A 9,907-nucleotide genomic window follows, 5' to 3' on the forward strand; every position below is an offset into this window, starting at 1 on the left:
GCACATCATAGCCAGATTGGCAAAATCCACAAAGACAAGATACTAAAATTGGCAAGAGAGAAAGGTCAGGTTCCTTATCAAGGTTATCCCATCAGGCTAACCTCAGACGTCTCATCAGAAACATGACAGAAGGGAAATAATGGGAAAATAAATTCAAAGTGTTAAGTGAAAAACAGTTTCAACCAAGATTATATACCCGGCAAGATTCTCCTTCATATGGAAAGAAAGAATGAAAGCATTCTCAGATAAACAAAACCTGAAAGAATTTACCAACACCAGACCAGCGCTTCAAGAAGTTCTGAAAGGAGTGCTTCAGTAGGAAAACTAAAGACACACACACAGAAATAAAAGCGCAAAAAGCAACCAAGAAAATGACCAACTTAATGCTAGGGACAAGAAATATCAATAACATTGAATGTTAACTTCCAGGATTTAAATGGAAAGATCAGACCACAGTGACACTGCAGACTCAACAGAAGAGATTAATTACATAAGACTGAACTGATGAAATAGAATTTTATGACTTTTGAGTAAAACACTACTGATTTTTTCTTTACTATGTTTTGTTTTCCCAATTTAAGGATTTTTCTTTCTTGTGAGCTGTTGATAAGTTCAGTAATTTGTTAAAATATTTTTTCTTTTCTTTGTTTCTTTAAATGGAAACATAAACTTTTCTCCCTTCCTGACCCCTCTGGAATTGAAAATATCTGGGAGTATTCTTATTTTGTGGCAGAATGGTTATTTGCATAAGTTCAATAATACCTGTTGCCTTGAACCAGAAATTGGAAATTCTCGTTATTGGACAGGGCTTTGACTGGAATGTCATATCTGAAGATTAAACCAGATGACTATGAAACTAAGGTAGATCTCAAGTAAGCCAGCAGAAGCTCTTGGAGAGATAGCCTGGCACCATAGCAGTTCTGTCTGGCAGAGGATTAGAGAAGCTATGTGAAAGAATTCGTACCATAAAACAACCTGGACTTTTCAGCCCAGCTTTGTAATCAGTAGAGATTACAAAAGAGTAGCCACAATGAGAAGATTATCTTGAGGAAGACTTTGAAGGAAGAGAAAGAGACTGACCTTTGCTAGCAGATACTTGGTAGGCAGGGCTGAATCGAGAAGGTTTATGTGTGAATTAGTTTTTTGAAATTTTGAAAGTTGTTTATTAACTGTCAAGAACTTTGGAGTAGGTTTAAAAATTTTTTGATATGTAAAGTAAATGTTTGTGGGAAAATATAAAAATCAATAAATGATTAAAACAAAAAAAAATCAACATACAAAAAAATCAGTTGTAGGGACCAGCAGATGGCATAGCAGTTACATCACTGGACTCCCACATGGTCAACCACAGTTCAAGTCCTGGACCCAGTGACTTGAAAATCAAGCCAGGCGTGTGTGCCAAGGATCCCAGGAGGAGAATGGAGGAGAAGGGATTGCAGCATGGCCATCCCCCCAGTGGTGTTTTTTCACTTTCTCTCTCTGTCTCTCTCTGATGAGTATACATGTCCTAAGACAAAAATCTCTTTTAAAAAATCAGTTGCATTTCTATACATTAACAGTGGCCAATACAAAAAGGAAATTAAGGAAACAATTCCATTTATAACAGCATAAATAAACAATAAAATGCTTAGGAACAAAATATTAAAACTAAGGAGGCAAAAGATTTAAACACTGAAAATTACAAAATATTACTGAAAGAAATTAAGGAAGATAGAAATAAATGGAAAGATGTCCTGTATTGAGGGATTGGAAACCTTAATATTATTAAGATTTTAATATTACCCAAAGCAATCTACAGATTTCTTGCAATCAATCTCAAGATTTTTAAAAGAGGTTTTTGCCTTAGGGTATATGCACTCACTGGAGAGAGAGCCAGAGACAGGGAGAGGAAAGTGAGAAGTCATTCCCCAGGAGGGATGGCCACACTGCATCCCTTCTCCTCCATTCTCCTCCTGGGATCTTGGGCACACATGCACATGTGCCTGGCATGATTTTCAAGCCACTGGGTCCAGGATTTAAACTGTGATCAGTCATGTGGGAGTCCGGCAACATAACCAATATACCATCTGCCGCTCCCTGCCCATGATGTGTTTTCTTTTTATAATTATTTTATTCTACTTTATTTATTATTTTAATTTGACCAGAGAGGGACAGAGCAAGAGAGGGAGAATGGGAGAGAGAGAGACAGAAAGTGAGAGAGCAAGCTGCCAGATCTAGGAATTGAACTACAGTCAGCCACGTGGGAATCCAGTGCCCTTAACCATCATGCCGCCTGCTGGTCCCTGTTTTATTTAGAGAGAGATTTTTGCTATAGGATGCATGCACTCGCCAAAGAAACAGAGAGAAAGAGAAATCACCTCCCAGGGGGATGGCCATGCCACAATCCCTTCTTCTCTTGGGATTTTGGGTATGCATGCACATGCACCCAGCATGCATTTCAAGCCACAAACCACGGTTGACTACATGGGAGTTCAGCAATGTAGCCATTACGTCGTCATCTGCTGGTCCTCCTCAATAATTTTTTTTTTTTCTGTCAATAAGAAATGTTCTTGTCTTTAAAAAATCCAAATGCTGGCATTGTCCAGAAAAATTTAACAGGTTTATTTATAATCATTATAAATTTGAACTGCTAAAATGTGTTCATCAAAACATTTTGACTTGTATTAATGCTTTACATCCCCGCAATTATATTAAAAATCCACACACAAATGAAAATGGAAAAACTGCCAATACCCAACTTCTGTCCCCTATTTTCCTCTTACAATCATATACTGAAGTACCTTTTGACTCCATGGGGGAAAAAAATCTAACGTTCAGAACTGCCAATAATAGGAAAAAGAGAAAAAAAAATTTTTTTTGAGAATGAACCCATCATAGTGGATTCTTATGCACGTTCTCCACGTATGTGGCATCCTAGCTGGATGTCTTTTGGCATAATTGTTAACACGTGTGGCCTGGATAGCACACAGGTTGGTATTTTCAAAAAAGTCAACAATAGGCCTCATTTGCCTCCTGCAAAGTACTAATAGCCGCGCTCTGGAAGCGCAGCTCTGTTTTGAAATCCTGTACAATTTCTCGCACCAGATGCTGGAAAGGAAGTTTGCGAATCAGAAGTTCAGTGGACTTCTGATAACGTCTAATTTCACGGAGTGCCACAGTACCGGGCCTGTATTGATGAGGTTTCTTCACCCATCCAGTAGAGGGTGCACTCTTTTTTTTTTTGGAGAGATTTTTTCCGCTATAGGGCGCCGCCAGACAGAGAGACAAAGAGCGAGAAATCACCCCCCAGGGGGGATGGTCACACCGCAAACCCTTCTCCTCCATTGTCCTCTCGGGATCTTGGGCACGCACGCACACACACCCGGCGTGAGTTTTAAGCCACCGGGTCTGGGACGCGAAAGGCAGTCTACTACGTGGGAGTCCAGCGACATAGCCACTACGCTAACTGCTGGTTCCCTAGAGGGTGCACTCTTGCAAGCGGCTTTTGTAGCCCATTGCTTCCTGAGTGCTTTACCGCGGGTGGATTTGAGGGCTGTCCGCTTTATATGAGCCATGGTAGAGACCTCTTCACTTACCCCACTTCTTTGGCTGGAACTCGGTGAGCCAGAGGCGGCGCTGGCCTTGGAAAGCGATGACCAATTGGCGGCAGCTGTGAACACTCTCAATGATGGTTTTTTTTTTTTTTGGAGAGCTTTTTGCCATAGGGCGCGTGTGCTCGCCAGACAGAGAGAGACAGAGAGATAGAAAATGAGAAATCACTCCCCCAAGGGGGATGGCCACGCTGCAATCCCTTCTCCTCCATTCTCCTCTCGGGATCTTGGGTGGGCACGCATGCACACGCACCCAGAGTGAGTTTTAAGCCACCGGGTCCAGGACTCGAACCACTGTCGACCACATGAGAGTCCAGCAACATAGCCATTATGCTAACTGCTGGTCCCCCCCTTCCCCATGATGTTTTTTTAAGAAAACAGAAAAATCCTTCCTAAAATACATATGAATTCTCAAGGGAATCTAAACAGGCAAAACCATATTGAAAAAGAAGAATAAAAGTTTAACGGCTTAAGCTTTCTGGTTTCAAAACTTACTACAGGCTGGCCCCATAGCACAATGGTTAAGGGAGCTGAACCCCATTGGCCAATTACAGTTTGAATCCTGGCCTGGCGACTTCAAAAACATGCCAGGCATATAAGCATGTGTTCCCAAAATCCTGACAGGAATCGGGATGGAGGGAAAAGGATTGCAGTATCACCATGCTCAACTGGGCAGGTGAACCTTCTATCACTTTCTCTCTCTTTCTCTGGCAAGCACACATACTCTCTTGCAATAGAAAGAAAGAAAGAGAGAAAGAGAGAGCGAAAGAGAGAAAGAGAGGAAGAGAGAGAGAGAGAGAGAGAGAGAGAGAGAGAGAGAGAGAGAGAGAGAGAGAGAGAGAGAGAGAGAGAGAGAGAGAGAGAGAGAGAGAGAGAGAGAGAGAGAGAGAGAGAGAGAGAGAGAGAGAGAGAGAGAGAGAGAGAGAGAGAGAGAGAGAGAGAGAGAGAGAGAGAGAGAGAGAGAGAGAGAGAGAGAGAGAGAGAGAGAGAGAGAGAGAGAGAGAGAGAGAGAGAGAGAGAGAGAGAGAGAGAGAGAGAGAAAGAAAGAAAGAAAGGGAGAGGAAGAAAGAAATAAAGAAAGAGAGAGGAAGAAAGAAATAAAGAAAAGAAAAGAAAATACAAGTCTACAGTTATCAAAATAGCGTGGTAATAGCATGAAGACAACATATAGACCAATGGTATAAAATAACCAAAAAATAAACTCTTGCATATATGGTCAAATGATTTTCAAAGGATGCCACAGTCATTTAAGGGGAATGACAGTCTTTTCAATAAACAGTGCTGGATATGAACATGCAAAAGAATAAAGCTGGACTCTTACCTTACACCATATACAGCATCTAACTCAAAATGAATTGAAGGGTTAGATGCAGTAGAGCGATGCTCTGTAATACCGGAAACCAGATGGAAGATTAAGGTTGAGTTCCCAGGTTGATCTGAATGCACACATGTACCCGTGCCCCTGGCTGGCTGGGAAAGGTTGGGGCTTTTGGGGCTGAGAATACTTTCATTTTTTCTAACTGAAGATAACTTTATGCAACTGGAAAAAATGGCTGCCAGTACCCTCAGGTTCATGTCCTCTTGGCCTTAGAACTTAGTTAAAAGAAACTCTCAGGTTGGCAGGTGGCACGGAGGTTAAGGCACATGGATTCCATGTGGCCAACTGCACTGCTCAAGTTCCAAACCCAGCAGCTTGAAAAACACATGAGGCATGTGTGCATACATACCTGAAATCCCAGGAAGAGAATGGAGAAGAGATTGTGGCATAGCCATCTCTCCTAGGGAGTGATTTCTCACTTTCCCTCGATCTCTATCTTTTTCTCTTTCTCTCCAGTGAGCATGTATGCCCTATAGCAAAGACAAACAAACAACAAAAAAAAACCATCTCTCCCTCCCAGCATTGGAGTCTCAAAAAGGACTCCAACTAAGATCATATACTTAAATCTGAACCTCCTAGTAAGTGTCCCAGGAGAACAGGGCACCACAATGTGGTCAAGCCAGGAAGACCTATACCAAGGAAGATGGAAACTGTAGAAACAGGAGGTATATAGGAATATTCTGAAAAAGGTAAATATGGTGTACAGCAAAATCCAGTAGTGAACACAGTCACTGTTAGATGTTTAAAGACCATATATATTTCTTTTTTTTTTTAAGAGAGATTTTTGCTATAGGACATGTACACTCACAGAGACAGAGAGACAGAAAGTGAGAAACCACCCCCTAGGCTGGATGGGCATGCTTCAATCCCTTCTCCTCTAATCTCCTCTCAGGATTTTGGGCATGCACGCACATGTTCCTGGCATGAGTTTAAGCTGCCAGGTCCCTGAGTTTAAATAGCAGTCAACTAAGTGGGAGTCCAGTGACATAACCATAACATCATCTGCTGGTCCCTAAGATGATATGTATTTAAACTGTCTGGAAACACAGAAATTACCTAAGTTTATAGTTTTTATGTGTCAGCATATATAGTCAGTTAACCTGAAAGCTAAACATTTTAATTCATTATTTTTTCTTTTTCATTAATTTATTTATTTTTACATTTTTTCAAACATTTACTTTACATATCAAAAAATATTAGCTCATACTCCATAGTTCTTGACAGTTAATAAACAACTTTCAAAATTTCAAAATACTGAATTTTAAAGATAATGTTCCAAATATTTCGGAACCAGCAGTTAGCGTAATAGCTATGTCGCTGGACTCCCATGTAGTCGACCGCAGTTCGCGTCCCAGACCCGGTGGCTTAAAACTCATGCTGGGGGACCAGCAGTTAGCATAATGGCTATGTCACTGGACTCCCACGTAGTCGACCGCGGTTCGAATCCCGGACCTGGTGGCTTAAACTCACGCCAGGCGCATGTGCATGCGTGCCCAAGATCCCGAGAGGAGAATGGAGGAGAAGGGATTGCGATTGCGGCGTGGCCATCCCCCCAGGGGGTGATTTCTCGCTTTTTATCTCTCTGTCTCTGTCTGTCTGGCGAACGCACGCGCCCTATAGTCAAAACCTCTTAAAAAAAATTCGTATAATTTTGTTTGTGACTCTGTAACAACAGAGACAGTATGGTTTTAAATATTTTTGAGAAACTACTTACATGTCAACTACTCAAATTGTGGAAAAGCAAATGCTCAGCACACAAGTCACGCATAAACCTTCTCAACTCAGCCCCGCCTACCACGTATTCTGTGATACACCATCTGCTAGCAAAGGTCAGTCTCTTTTTCTTCCTTCAAAGTCTTTCTCAAGATAATCCTCTGGTGTGGTTGCTCTTTTGCAATCTCTACTAATTACAATGCTGGGCCAGAAAAGTCCAAGTTATTTTATGTTATAAATTCTTTCATATAGCTTCTCTAATCCTCCCTGCCAGGCAGAACTATTTATTGTGCTAGGCCAACTTCCTAAAAGCTTCTGTTGGCTTGTTTGAGATCTACCTTAGTTCCATAGTTTTCTTTTTTTTTTTTTGGTGCCAATTTTAAATAGTTTTAAGACATTGCATTTTCCACTTACCATATAGTGCTTATAAAGTGCAATGTTCCATATTCAAGTATTGAGAATGCCCAGTAATTCACTATAGCAGCTGAGCTTTAAGACTGCCAGAGTTAAAAAAAAAAAAAAAGACTGCCAGAGTTCACTACAAATTGGGGTCCTTCAACATGTTACTGTGTGGAGCAATGCTACATAATCTACACTCGGGATTGGCTTAATCAACCTCTTCAATGGTGGGTCCTGAAGAAGTGCCACCAGATGGAGGAGCACCTCCGCTGGGAAAGCCCCCAGGTATGCCCCCGGGCTTCCCCTCTGGCATGCCCCCTGCACTCTGGTACAGCTTGGTGATGATGGGGTTACAGACTTTCTCCAGTTCCTTCTGCTGATGCTCAAACTCTTCTTTCTCTGCAATTTGGTTCTTGTCAAGCCAGTTGATGGTTTTGTTACATTTGTCGAGAATCTTCTGCTTGTCCTCATCATTGATCTTGCCTTGGAGGTTCTCGTTCTCCACCGTCGCTTTCATGTTGAACGTGTAGGACTCCAGGGAGTTCTTGGAAGACACCTTGTCCCTCTCCTTCTCGTCCTCAGCCTTGTACTTCTCAGCCTCCTGGACCACGCGCTCAATGCCCTCCTTGCTCAGATGACTGACCCTTATCGTTGGCGATGGTGATCTTGTTCTCTTTCCCGATACTCTTATCCACAGAAGAGACGTTCAGGATGCCATTGGCACCGATGTCGAAAGTGACTTCAATCTGAGGAACACCACGGGGTGCAGGAGGTATGCCTGTGAGCTCAAACTTGCCCAGCAGGTTGTTATCCCTGGTCATGGTGCACTCACCTTCATAAAATTGGATGAGCACCCCAGGCTGGTTGTCAGAGTAGGTGGTGAAGGTCTGCATCTACTTGATAGGGATGGTGGTGTTCCACTTGATGAGGACAGTCATGACCCTGCCAGCAGTTTCGATGCCGAGGGACAGAAGCGTGACATCCAAGAGCAGCAGGTCCTGGATGTCCTTGACTTATCTCCAGATAAGATGGCTGCCTGGACATCTGCTCCGTAAACAATAGCCTCATCAGGGTTGATGCTCTTATTCAGTTCCTTCCCATTGAAGAAGTCTTGTAGCAGTTTCTGAATCTTGGGGATAAGAGTAAAGCCACTCACCAGGACAATGTCATGGATCTGTGACTTGTCTAGCTTGGTGTCCTGAAGGGCTTTCTCTACAGGGTCCAGGGGCCCACAGAACACGTCTACATTCAACTCTTCAAATCGGGCACGGGTAATGGAGGTATAGAAGTCGATTCCTTCATAGAGGGTGTTGATCTCAATACTGGCCTGGGTGCTACAGGAGAGGATGTGCTTAGCCCGTTCACAAGCAGTGTGAAGGCGGCGGACAGCTCTTTTGTTCTCACTAATGTCCTTCTTATGCTTGCGCTTAAACTCGGCGATGAAATGGTTGACCATGCAATTGTCGAAGTCTTTTCCGCCCAAGTGTGTATCTCCAGCTGTAGATTTGACCTAAAAAAATCCCATCCTCAATTGAGGATGGACATGTCAAAAGTGCCACCTCCCAAGTTGAAGATTAGCACATTTCTTTCAGCTCCAACCTTTTTGTCTAGACCTTATACAATGGTGGCAGCAGTCAGCTCGTTGATGATCCTAAGCACATTGAACCAGCGATAGTCCCAGCATCTTTGGCAGCCTGACGGTAAGAGTCGTTGAAATAAGCCGGCACAGTAATCACAGCATTGGTAACAGTCTTCCCAAGGTAGGCTTCTGCAATTTCCTTCATCTTGGTCAGAACCATAGATGACACCTCCTCTGGGTACAAACTTTTTGTCTCTCCTTTGTATTCCACTTGCACCTTGGGCCTGCCTGTGTCATTCACCACCATGAAGGACCAGTGCTTCATATCAGACTGGGCGACAGCGTCATCAAACCTGCGTCCAATCAGATGCTTGGCATCAAAAACTGTGTTGGTGGGGCTCATTGCAACCTGGTTTTTTGCAGCATCACTGATCAGTCATTCAGTGTCGGTAAAGGCGACATAGCTTGGAGTGGTTCTGTTTCCCTGATCGTTGGCAATTACCTTTACTTTTCCGTGCTGGAAGACACCCACACAGGATTGGTTGGTGCTGAGATCCATGCCAACTGCAGGTTCCTTTTTTTTTTTTTTTTTTTTGAGAGGTTTTTTTCTATAAGGTGCGTGCGCTTGCCAGACAGACAGAGAGAGACAGAGAGACAGAAAGCGAGAAATCCACCCCCAGGGAGGATGGCCACGCCTCAATCCCCTCTCTTCCGTTCTCCTCTTGGGATCTTGGGCACTTACGCACACACGCCCAGCGTGAGTTTTAAGCCACCGGGTCCGGGACGCGAACCGCGGTCCACTACATGGGAGTCCAGTGACATAGCCATTAGGTTAACTGCTGGTCCCTTCAACTGCAGGTCCCTTAAACGTGTAGGCCCACCTCGGCTCACGAGGCTCACACACTGTCCTCTGCAGCAGCCCCTGCGTTCAATGAGACCCAGTTCCATAGTTTTCTGATTAATCTTCAGATATGACATTCCAGTCAAAGCACTGTCCAATAATAAGTATTTCCAATTTCTGATTCAATGCAACAAGCATTATTGAACTTATGCAAATAACACTTCTGCCATAAAAATAAGAATACTCCCAATTTTCAATTCCAGAGGGGTCAAGAAGGAAAAGTTTTATGTTTCCATTTAAAGAAACAAACAAGAAAAATATTTTAATGAATTGCTGAACCTATCAACAACTCAAAAGAAAGTAAAATGCTTAAATTGGGAAAACAAAGCATAGTAAAAAAAAAAAAA

At 42.8% G+C, this 9,907-nt stretch overlaps 2 pseudogenes; both read right to left on the reverse strand.

Annotated features, from left to right (window-relative positions):
- Positions 1–2,884: 2,884 nt before the first annotated feature.
- Positions 2,885–3,554, reverse strand: LOC102482709 (histone H3.3-like; annotated as a pseudogene).
- Positions 3,555–7,288: 3,734 nt separating this feature from the next.
- Positions 7,289–9,231, reverse strand: LOC102470476 (heat shock cognate 71 kDa protein pseudogene; annotated as a pseudogene).
- Positions 9,232–9,907: the final 676 nt, after the last annotated feature.

This window comes from Tupaia chinensis, unplaced genomic scaffold (assembly GCF_000334495.1).
Source record: "Tupaia chinensis unplaced genomic scaffold, TupChi_1.0 Scaffold000023_1, whole genome shotgun sequence".
Lineage (NCBI taxonomy): Eukaryota > Metazoa > Chordata > Mammalia > Scandentia > Tupaiidae > Tupaia > Tupaia belangeri.